General features: G+C 40.3%; 1 protein-coding gene across 1 annotated transcript in view; it reads right to left on the bottom strand.

Annotated features, from left to right (window-relative positions):
- The window catches only part of LOC6533011, a 105,103-nt gene that overhangs the window by 64,865 nt on the left and 27,947 nt on the right, over positions 1-12,291 (bottom strand). The gene's annotated exons all lie outside the window — the stretch shown is intronic.

Raw genomic sequence — 12,291 nt, 5'->3', positions numbered from 1 at the left:
AAATCTTTCATCTTTGGAAACACATAAAACATTAATAAATATACATATCAAATTCAGTTTATAATTAAATACAAATAACTGCTAAATTAAATTAGAAAATTTAGAAACTATTTTCGTAAAGAAAACCTATGAAGCAGATGGCCAGTTTCATTGATTTTTCTCAGTATGTTGCTGCTGCCCACTGTGTTGCAGTTGCCACCGCTGATGTTCCTGTTGCTGCTGCCGCTTTTGCCTAGGTCCCAGGCAAATGACTACAAGAGTGGGCTTAGCAGGGACTCGAGTCGAGGACTGCCGTCCCAGCCATCGCCGCTGAATTATGGCATTCCTAATATGGGGTATAGTAGTTGTTGCTGCCTCGCTGTGGCTCCCCCCTCGAAATACGCGCCACTGGTTTGGGTTTGTTGCTGTTGCATATTTAAGAGCGAATGGGCGCAATTGTTGCGCGTTTTATTGTTTTGGGAATAAGTGCGGATTTATAGAAATTTTCAGTTTCCCCGGTCTGCCACGGGCTAAGCTGGCCCCACGAGAGATTTTCTGGATTGCTGCTGCTCTTGCTTTTCGCCGAATAAGTAAACACGAACAAAAACACGAATAATATGCAAGAATATTTTTAATGCAATTCTCAGCAGTTTTGCAAGGGGCAAGTGAAGAATATTAAAAGAGGTAGAGGCCAAAGCGAGATAGACTTCGACAGCACATGACATGAACTCAATTACGTACTACCATGGCCTACTCCCACCACAAAAAAAAACAAAAAAAAAACAGAGAAGAAGTTAAGGAGGCGGAGGTACTTGGCTAAGAGTCCACAAATTACAAATGCCGCTCTGCATGCAAATGTTCACTTTTCTCTGGGCCAGCATCAAAATTAATATACACCAGTGCGGTCAGGAAGTGCAAGGAAGATGGCATGTAGCAAGCCACAGAAAGAGACAGCTGTCCGGGCGGGGAAAGAGACGGGTATAGTGGACTAAAAGGGCCGAGAGATGGCGCAATAATAACAATGAAAATGCACAGAATGCGCCTTATATAAACGACAACAAATTGCCCATTTGGCACAGAAGACGATGATGACGGTTCGGTTGCTCCGAAAGGTTCGTTAGCAACCAAGTTAGGGAATATATATACATATATATATATATATATATAATATGGCAAAGAGGGCACAGCACAGTATAGCACAGCAAGCCCGTGACATGGTCGACATTAATTGGCTGCCATGTCATTCTGTTTATGGACAGGACTTGGCCCGGCCCCATTCTATTCCGTTCCATTCAGTTCTCAGTACTCAGTTCTCTTCTGTCAACGCCAGGAAACTCGAAGCGGTACATTAGCGTTGAACGCGGCCAGGAAGACCATATTGATTAATAAGAGCGGAGTGATGAATGGTAATTTGGAGGGCCTAATAACTCATACATTGAATGGCAGATATTTCAGTGCTATGAAGAACGAAAGCCAAAAAAAATTCTAATTTTATGCAGTAGTATTTTCTGTTAAGGTATAGAACCATATCTTACTTACAATCCTTGCACTTTAAATGACCTTCTTTGGAAATCAATAAAAAGTGAAATTATCTCTTTGCTAATTGTGTTTCCATTAATCCCCCTCAAGAGCATATCTTTTGACCCCAAAAAAGTCAATTCGAATGCAATAACAGCCATGTCAGCTGTCCAGTTCACATTACGCATACGCCGCTTGGGACGTCCAAAGGACGATGTGTGTGCGTTTGTGTCTGCAGGTAGCCAAGTGACTATGACGGTGAGTCTGGTTTTGGTTCTCTAGCCAGACAGCCGTATTATTAACGCAGTTGCTGCTGCTGCTGCTATTGCTGTTGCTGCGGCTGGCATTTGCAATTTTACGCCGCGCATGTGCCACTTACGTGTTTGGCTGCCACAAAACTCCGCTTGGCTTGGCTGACTCGGCTAAGCTCCTATCATGTTCAAGTGCTTGGCCCCAAAAACACAACACTAGATAAAAAAAAAAACAAGAGACTCTAACCAAGAAAGAAACAGCGTGGCGAATGCATAGGGCTTCTGATGTTGCTGCTGTTGATGTTGCTGCTGCTGCTGCTGCTGCTGCTGCCGTAGATGTTGCTGCTGCATTTCCACTCGAGCTAACCCATGGTGTCACATTCGTCGACGCCAGTCAGTCAGTCATAGTCACCATCCGACTGGCTGTGTGTTGCAATTCTTGTGGTATTTGTGGCAGCATAAAATAAAACGTAAATGAGCGAAGGCAACAGAAACAGCAGCAACAGCAGCAGCAGCAACTGCAACACCACGATGCCACAATCTCATTTCGTAGCTGTCGTATTGAATTCAATGCATTTTCCGTACGACACCTTGAGGTGTTCATTTTCATGCCAGAAGAAAATGCGCTTAATTATGCGCCGCTTGCAAAGCGGTTCTATTATTTGCACATTTTTTTTTGGAGGCCATCACTTGCAACTGGAGCGCGCTTCAAGGCTAAATTCGGCAATTGCAACAGAATCCCAATGGTTTGAAAGAGTTTTACGGCCAAACCGTACAAAAATGTAAAGAGAGAGCGATAGCTTGAAGAGTTATTGCCAGAGACAGCATGAAAAGTCAAACAAAAAAAAAAATAAAAATAAAATAAAATAAGGACACAAAAATAAACGAAACGAAGCGAATCCCTGCAGAAATATGAATGAATACTTTATTGAATATTGTGCGACGTATGCAAAATGATGGCCGGCAATGCTGCTGTTGCCCGCTTCTGGTAAACCGAAGACCGCAACTGACAGGAAACCATTTAAACTGACCTCAAATGACAACGGCAGCGACAGCCGGGATCCAGACTCTCAGTTCCAGTCCCAGACCCAGACCCAGTCACTTTTCCGTAAAATACATGCGAAACACAAAATGCAATGCCAGCGAAGAGGGAAAGGGGGTTACAAAAAAATAGACCCAAACCCAACCCAAAACCATGGTAACCCATAGATGGACAATGCGACCGGCTGGGAAATAAAAACGTGGCGGTGAAGGAAAGAAACGACCAAAATGGTAGCCAGCCACAAACAAATTGGCAGCAATTTGAGGACCCAACAAAAGGCGACAAAAGCCCCACCGAACGTTGTTGTAAGCTCCTGCTACTGCGATGCAATGCGATGCGAAGCAATGGCAGGACTTTCGCGGATTGTGTGACTCAACATTGCGGAAAAACCAACAGGAGAGCCGGCCATGTTGATGGAACGATATGAAATATAGAATAGAGCTCCACATTTCGATTGATTTATATGCCCGTGACCCTCTGCCCCATCCCCCCTTCCATCCCACATTCCCCATCCGAATTGCGAGGGGTTCCATTGCAGCTATGCAAATTGCATGGCTCAGTTATAATGCCATTCCCCCGGACAAGGCCAAAGCATCCAGGGTAATCCAATACGCAGCCAGCCACTGAAGAAGCTGAGCCAAGGCTAAAAAGAGCCAACAGGGCAGATGGCTTGTACTTGTAGGAACGCGGTAACGTGGAATCTCCGGTGAACGGACAACAGTCGATCCATTAATCACAACCATCGTCATCAGAAAATTTCCACTCGATATAAGAAAGTGAAGCTGAAAGATGATTTCTGTCTTTCTGTTACTAAACAAGAGTATTTCCTAGGCAGATTCATCTTGGAGAAAAATGATGGTAATAAGTACAAGTGTCATCAAAAGCAGACTGATCCATGGAAAACTATTTCCGCATAGCTCCCTTAAAGATTCTTTCTATTAAGCGAACAGCTTCCGTAGTTACCTCTCTGCCCAGAACCAGTTAAGCACCCTGGGCTAGCTGGGTCGTCCGCCTGCGGGAGGTTTCACTGTTGGCATCTTAGAGCTTCCTCCAGTTTCGCCAGCACCCATTTTGTCTATACGTGCAGTCACAAAATGCAATTTCAGCTTTCAATTGCCCGTAGAAACGGAGTGGAACCACCATTTCTCGTTGTTTGTGTTGCTGCTGCACTGTTTTTTTTCTTGTTCGCTTTTTTTTTTTGTTGGTTTCAGTTCGGTTTGGGTCATTTTCGTTTGTTGCACTGCATTCGTTTTGCCTTTGCCACACACAATGGCCACGATAACTTTGCATTACATTAGTGCAAGTCGGTGTGGGAAAGACCCCTCGAAACTCCGCTTTCCTCACCGATCAGCGGACAAAGGAAAACTGGTTTCGGTTTCGCTCCTTTTAGCTGTGGCATTTGCAACAATTGCATCAATGGATGCTGCTGCTGCCGCTGCTCTTGCTTTTGCAATTTTTATTTATTATTTTTATGGCCAGAGACAATATCAATACATTGATTTTTCACTAAAAGCGTGGGCGGGTTTTTTTTAGTCAGATATGGGACAGTTAAACAAATACTTGTTTTTAAACTAAATGAATCTTGAAATAAAAGAAATTGCACATAAAAAACATATGTTGTAAGTGAAGCTGCTACAAAATGGTTTTAGTAAAATTAATACTTTTTTCAATTTGAAGTAAGAACACATTACTTGCAGTGTCGTGAACCGAAAACTATAACAATGTTCATTTCGCTTGGCAGCCATCGAATGGGAAATTGTGAATGCACTTTGAACTATTCGACTGCATTCCTTGGCATCTGCAGCAACATCAGCTGACAGCTTTATTATCAAATTGCCATGAGCCAGCTATTTGGCTCAATTTACGTCGTGGATCTTCTGCTGAATATCAGTAGTGTGGCATACGAGTAGTAGTAGTAGTAGTGCAGCATAGTGTGGTATGTGGAATTGTATTTGGCGTTTCGATGGGGGGAAGTGGGACCAGGCCAGTATATAAATCACTTTCGCCGCAAGTATCAATCTCTGACATGTGGCAAAAGTTGAACTGAAACTGAACCTTCCGATTGTGCGGGAGCAAAAGAGAAAGACTTTCGCACAATGAATGAAAGAAAGGAAAGGCAAAACGTCGTCGCCGTTGTCGTTGTCGTGTGACACTGAAATGCGGATACAATAAAAGTTTATTTTGTGTGTGTGTTCGTTTTTTTCTCCTCTACCCTACGTTTATTTTTGTTGTTCATTTTTTTCTCTGCTACTTGGCTCCGTTTTTTGGTCCTTTTTTCATGGTTGACAAGACGCGAGGAGCAGCCAAAGTGCACCCCATGGAGCAATCACTCGATGCCAGTCGGTATGGCACGGTATCCTTGCCGGCAGCCAAAGCAACAGTATTGGTAAGGGCCGCAAGGACTCCTCACACGCATTAACGGCAGCTGCTCCTAGCACACACACCAGCACACAAACACACACACACACACAGCCATCCATAAAAGTTTATTAAATTTACAAGGAACTTTTATGCAGTTACTTTTTGACATGCTTCCTTGTTCACTTTCTTTTCAGAAAATTGTCAACGACAATGTAAATATATGCGCGTATTTGGGTGCGAGCTTATGCGGGCGCAAAGGATTTCAATTTAAATGAACTTGCAGATGAGCATTTTATTTTCTTACACATTCAATAATTTTGTTTTCAGGTCATATAGAAAATTGCAAAAACATATACCCAACATACATATATGTGGACGAAACCAAATGGCATTGAAATACAGCCAGCAACTTGTCATATGTCACATATTTGCGGCTGATTTTTACGAATATTTACGTTGTTTATTTGCGGAATTTTTCTTCACTTTTTGCTTCAGAGCTGAAAAGGGAGTCGAGACTAAAACTGAAACTGAAACCGAGTCTGAATCTGAATCTGAGCCGTTATCTCGTCTCGTGTTCGAACCGCCAACACGTCGTCGTCATCGTCGCCGGTGAAAGGAAGTTGACCTCTAAAGTTTAATGCATTTAAATAAATCTTAAAGAAAAAAAAAACAGCACATTAAGCGAGACAAAGCTGAAAGCGAAAACAACAAAGTCGCACAGTAAATCGCACGGGCCTGAAGTGGAGTTGAAAGGGAGTAATGTAAATTAAAAAAATTTAAATTTTTGCATTTTTTAGTCGGCGGCAATTAAGCCGAGCGACGCGTGCAGCCTAGCCACACAAATATTTGCCAAAAGCCGGTTGCTCCGATGACTCAGAACTGGTTCGAACCGATTTTTTGGAATCCAGTCTGAAATTCGGTATAAGTTGATATATGTAGGAAACTTTTTGCAAAGGGAACTTAAAAAGTACAACCAATCGATATATTTTATTATTTTACGAGCTTACTTTATGAAAAGTACATTTAATCTTAACACAACAAAAGAAAATATTTCCCGCAGAAAAATATTTGTGTTTTACGATAATACATTTTGCTCAACGAGAACATCCTTAACAATAAATGCAAAGCTTTTTAAAACTCTTAAAAATATGTAAATTGCTGCATTTATAATCGACCTCCAGCTGCTCATACATGGATATTAAATAACCACTTTTTCTCCCGCTCCATCGCAAGTAATCATTAATATGAGTAATTATATTAACCCTATTTCCCGTCATTTCAATTCAGCTTGATTGAGTTTCCTCCATCACGCTGACGCATACGTATACGCACCGAGGTCTCAGTCTCAACTATCAGTTTCAACGGAGAAACGGAAAAAACCGAAAGTGATTTGCATTACAAAACTCAATTAGAGGCGTCAAATAGCCTTGTCCCACAGACTCACATCCGCCCACAGTCCAGATGCAAATCCAAATGTCCGCTCCGCTGAACCCATTGATCAAATTTTGATTGACAAGTCGAGTGGCTGGGCTGTCTTGCTCTATTTTTGGGCTATATATCTTTCTTGTGCTCTATTAAGCAAATTCGTTTGGCATTTCAGTGATCTTATTGTTGCTATCTGGCAGGCCATAATTGCATCATTAACGACAATTAATGCGGGAAAGGGACGGCGCTGAGACGTAAATCCATAATGACAGGTCACCACAGAGAATGGACACGCTAGAGATGTGAAGATTTTTATTTTATTTTTTATTTATTTCAATTTCTAGGAAATGACTATATTTTGATACTACATTTAATTTACATATGTTTGCATTTTCTCTTAATGGTTTATTACATGTAAGCATTGCTTATAACATTTAAATGTTGAATAGGAAAGGATATGTATATTGTTTATCGATTTGCTTGTATTTTAAAGTAAAGATTTTTTAAGTTTATTTACGAATATACTTCTCACGCTGGCACCTCTATTACATATCTTTGACTCAACTCCGCTCCGATATTCCTGTGGTTACTATTGAAAATCGTCGGTAATTGTGCGCGAAACATAACAGATACATTTATGGGTTGAGACAGGCGAACGGATACAGCTACAAAACCGTTGCTCGATTATGAAACATGATGCTCAAATTGTAATTCAATCTTTACTGCAGGTGATGTTTTTTTTTTGCATTTAAGATATTGAACTTTAACTCAGATGTCAATCTCGGGCGGAAGTGAAAACGAAAAACATTTAAAGCTCCGATGCTCCCACTCGATAAACACAAGATAAACGACCGTGTTTCTTGGGTTTTCGCCTTTGTGCCCGTATCTGTATCTGTATCTCGAAGAACACAAGGTCAACCGACAACAGCTTGGCAGTCAAATGTTGGCCAAAAGTTTCCTTTTCGCAATTCGACATGTAAGAACAGGAAGAAGCCTCAAATTGAAATTTAACAATTGGCTGTGAAGGTTTTTGCGTGTGTTCTGGGATTCCGATAATCTGACAACCTCTTGAGGGGAATAATTCTCAGCATGAGTGGTTGAAGGCCCTTCACAGATATTCGCCTGATAGAAACGCGAATCAGAAGCTGGCTAAGATTTCATTTTCACAAGAGAGCGGGAAAACTTTTGGTCTTTAGCTGACAAAGTGGGAAATCAAACTTGACATAAATAAACACTGGGCAAAGCTAATTAATGCTTTAATGAATTTACAGTAAGCCTAGCAATTACATTTTTCTGGAATTTTCCACGTTTAACTTTGGTTATACCTGAAAACTTAAAAATATCTGCTTCTGATCTCACGATATCCCTACCCATATTTGCCATTAATTTGAAAATTCATTTTCCATTGTTTGGCTTGTAATTTTTTAAGCTCTCTCAACTGTCCGTTTAACAAACTAAACGAGGCAACTTTTTAGGATTCGTTTTTGCTGTGCATATGGAAACACTGTCATTAGTTAAAGCAAATATGAGCCAGTAAAAAACAAACACAAGCAAACGGCTACTGCTAATTTTTCATATATACATATTTGCATAAATTAAAATGTAATTATAATAGTGTGTTAAAAAACACCGGACATGATTTATGCATGGAACGTAAAGTCCGAAAGATTCTGGGGGACAACAAATGAAATTGTCGCTTTCTATATAAAAATATATGCAAATATTCCATGTTTTTTTCTGAGCACTGTGTTTGCATTAATAATTGCTACAAATAAAATAAAGAGCTATTAAAAAAATGATGTATATGTACATCATAAATTTTAAAAGTGAGCTTTTTTTGTGGCGCTTGGCATTCGCTTTTTAATTTTCAATATTTAACTTTTAATTGTTGGCAATCAATTTTGAAAGAGCCCAGGCTCAGGCCCAGACCTTGCTGTAAAATATATCAAAAATAGTTATTCAAGCGCATTTACTCGCACATATGAATATGATTTTTCATACACGCCGCGCCTCAGCATCATTTATCAAACCGAATATTTTCATCTGTCAAGCGCAAATTGTTATTGAACTGAACTCATTTTTAGAAAGTGAGTTCGACTCGAAGTTGGTCCGCACTTTGGGGAGTCATCGATTATGACTTTGAACGTACGTCAAAGTATATTTACATATACTCGATACATACATACATATGTACATACTCGTACATATATGTGGTATATGGCTACTGTGCAAAATTGACTATTCACCGAATTGATATTTCAAGAACGCTCTCAAACCGCCGCACACACAAAAAGCAGCTCTTGGAGTTTTCCCCCCAACTGAGATTTGATTTGTTTATTTATATTTTAAACATTTTTGTTTGCCTGACTTTTTTGCCCCATCATGGCCAATCCAAGATGTGAAGTGAATATATGTTCACTTATGCCTGGTCATGGCCCCACGCACAGTTTGCCACAATTTTACTTTCATTTCTAATTATCGTATGATAATGTTTCGCAAGTAATCAAGATCGAGATCTCTTAGGAATCCAAAAAATACTGCTGTCGATTTTTAAGAGAAAGTACGGGTACTTAGGTAAACTATTTAATTTTAGAGAAATACTTAATTTGCTGTAAATCATTTTTATGACCTCAAAATCCGCTAACTAATGTCTCTGACATCGAAAAGAGTTGCTCGACTTGTAGAACATTGAAAGCGATTCATTTAGTTGTTAGTGAGTCTTTTCTTGCCCCGTTTTAGTTTTTATGCGCAAAGTTCAAACTACTTAAGACAATTATTTCCGGCACTTTTTCTTTAGCTTCGCCATAAAAACTGGCACAGAATTGTTGTGTTGTTTGCCGTATTCCTGTTCTGGCAATTTGCCTGTCGCTTTAACTGAACTCGACCGAACTGAAACTGAACTCGAATTTCACAGCAAATCGCTGTATAATTCCAATTATAAACAATTACCTGGAATGAACCCAAGACGCCCCGAGTCAAAGTTACTTTTTTGTTTTGTTTTTGTATTTGTAGATATTTTCTTGTTCTGTCCTACTAACCTGAAACGAAAAAGAGAGAAATTGTTTGGGTAAAGTAAACTTTTTAACACTTATATGCGAAAAATCAGCAAGAGTTTCGTTTCGGGGTGGCAAAAACAGAGTGTGACTCACTGGGCGTATGAGCGATTTCGTATCAATCCGGTTCAATGACACCCATGTGGGCCAGCGCCGAGTGCAGTCAGCATTAAATGTTAATATATTAATGATTTGCAATAACCACCGCAACCAGACTTTTCTCGGCCCGCATTGTGGACATTGGCCAACTTAGGCGACAATTGGTCGTTTTTAATTGCCAAGTCGAGTTGCCGCGATTCCAAACCATTCCCATCCGGTTCACTCGGCACCCTAATGCGGTGGCAGATCTCGCATTCATTCGCTGTCTAGGCACATGAAAAAATATTCTTGCATTTAATATTGAAAGAAAAAGTTACCACATCTTAAAGTAAAGATTGGTGGCATTCATTCGTACTTAGATACAAATTGGGGGAAATATTTATTGGCTTTTTAGACAGAACTATACTCTTATTTATTAACAAAAAGTCCCCATTTTTTCCCAGTGCAACTCTCCGCTATGGCAATTCATTAACGCTCCACATGCGAAAGAAACGCTGCAAGTCCGTCTCGGACTCTGGCTCAAAGAAAAAGTTGCTGTGCCAGTTTTGGGTTTTGTGCAACAGTTGCAGCTCGCAGCCTGCGACTTCAGCGGCCAGCCAAGTCATGATTGTCTATCCATCCGTCCGCCTGTCCGTATGTCCGTTTGTCCGTCCGTCCATTTAGCTGGACCGGCGTTGGTTTAATTATTTAATTTTGCGCTCATTTGCATGGGGCAAGCCAGCCCAGTCTCCGCGCCTTTCGCAAGTGATTTGCATCTGAGAGCGTTTGTGTGCTTGGATCCGTGCAGTGGAGCGCATTCCCCCGAAAAACCACCATACACCGATACACCCACGCCCCACAGCGATCTATGACCAGTGCCAAGCCAAGTGGAAATGGAAACTCTGGCAACATTCGAAACGAAAATGAAATGAAACTGAGCCAAAGCCTCGAGCCAAAGGTGCCCCCAGCAGACCGCGTTTAAATTTGGCAGTCTTGCACGTTCAATCTGGCGGTTATAAAACCATGGAACAGCCATGCACATTCAAATATGCAGTGCAAATAGGGAAAAACATTTATTTAAAAGAAGAGAAATATACATCGCACTGCAAAATATTAATTTCTGTATAAAAAAGTATATAGTTGTAGTAGTTGGATATTAATAGAAAAAATAATAGTTTCCTATATCTATAGCTAAAATACATGTGAACTGTATCATTACTGTATATTTCTTTTTGTAATTCCATTTCCATTATTTTCCACACAGCTGTATAGGAAGCCACCAAAGTAAAAGCCACAGGGCGGCTTTAAGAGCGGAAACCCCACCTAACAGCGGAGTAACTGTGAACCAAACGCCAAATTATCCTCCATTAAGCTAAATTCACTTTAAATTTTGTAAACATTTTCCCGTAACAAAATTCATTGTAAAAACATTTGGCCTGCCTTGGCAACCAGTGCAATTTAACGGCCACTGCAGCCCTCGGCCCAATATGTAAATTTTTCTATAAAAGCGAAACCAAAACAGAGACAACAAAACAAAAATGTTAGCCCCGAAATAAATTCAAATTTTTTATGAATCAGGGAAAGATGTGAGTATGTGGGCGGGGCAGCTCGGTGCGTGACTGAATGGCAGACTTGGACAAAGTTAGAGTGAGCCATAGAAAAAAGACCACTACAAAGTGGATTGTGCACTGAAAAAAAAATCAAGAAAGGCAGAAGTTTTGTTAACTCAGAATTTCTGGAATTTATAAGATATCTCCAGCATTCAATAAGGTTTTCCATGGGTATTCAAACAGAACATTATGATTATGTGAGTTAGGATCCCAAAAAAACATTTCTTTACGGCTGTAAATTTTCATCTTAAAGAACTATAACTGCGTTATAATATATTTTAAGTAATAACATATTTTTTTACCGTGCACATTGCAAGGTCCGAACGAGATATTTGATTGCATTTTGAGACGCCATATAAAAATGGTATATTCAATGTATTTTTTTTCCAAGTGACATTGCCCACGTTTGATGATGCTGCTCCTATGATGCTGTGGATATTTTTTTTGGCTGGTCATCACCGAAGCCTGTAGAATGTCTTTCAATATTTTATGCGTGGGCGCAGTGGGGGCAGGTACGAAGATGCCGACGACACACTGACACATACAAGCTGCTGAAAAATTAATGAAAATGTCGTAGCAAATTGAAAACAATCAAGGTCCAAGCGGATAGATAGAGATGGCTGCCACTGGCGTGAAAGAGACGGCGCTTAGGAGACTAGAAAGAGAGGGGCGATAGAAAATGCAGTTGACCAAATATGCGCAAATATTGTGGTTTGAAAAGAGCAACAGCAAGGCAAAAGCCGGTAAAGGCAGAAATAAAGCGTGGCAACAAGATGATGCTAAAAACGTTGACGATGATGATGATGGTGGTGGTGATGAAGAAGCCTCTCTGGCTAAAAAAAGAAAAAAAAATAAAAAAAAGAAAGACGAGGCAAAACAAGAAGAAGACGAAACACAAACAAGCAACTTGAAAACTTGATGTAGGTCAAATATTTTTTTCTTGCGGCTTCCAGTCAACGCCTGCTAAAAAGTGG

Source organism: Drosophila yakuba, chromosome 3L (genome assembly GCF_016746365.2).
Source record: "Drosophila yakuba strain Tai18E2 chromosome 3L, Prin_Dyak_Tai18E2_2.1, whole genome shotgun sequence".
Lineage (NCBI taxonomy): Eukaryota > Metazoa > Arthropoda > Insecta > Diptera > Drosophilidae > Drosophila > Drosophila yakuba.
This window is presented reverse-complemented; position numbering and strand designations above follow the sequence as displayed.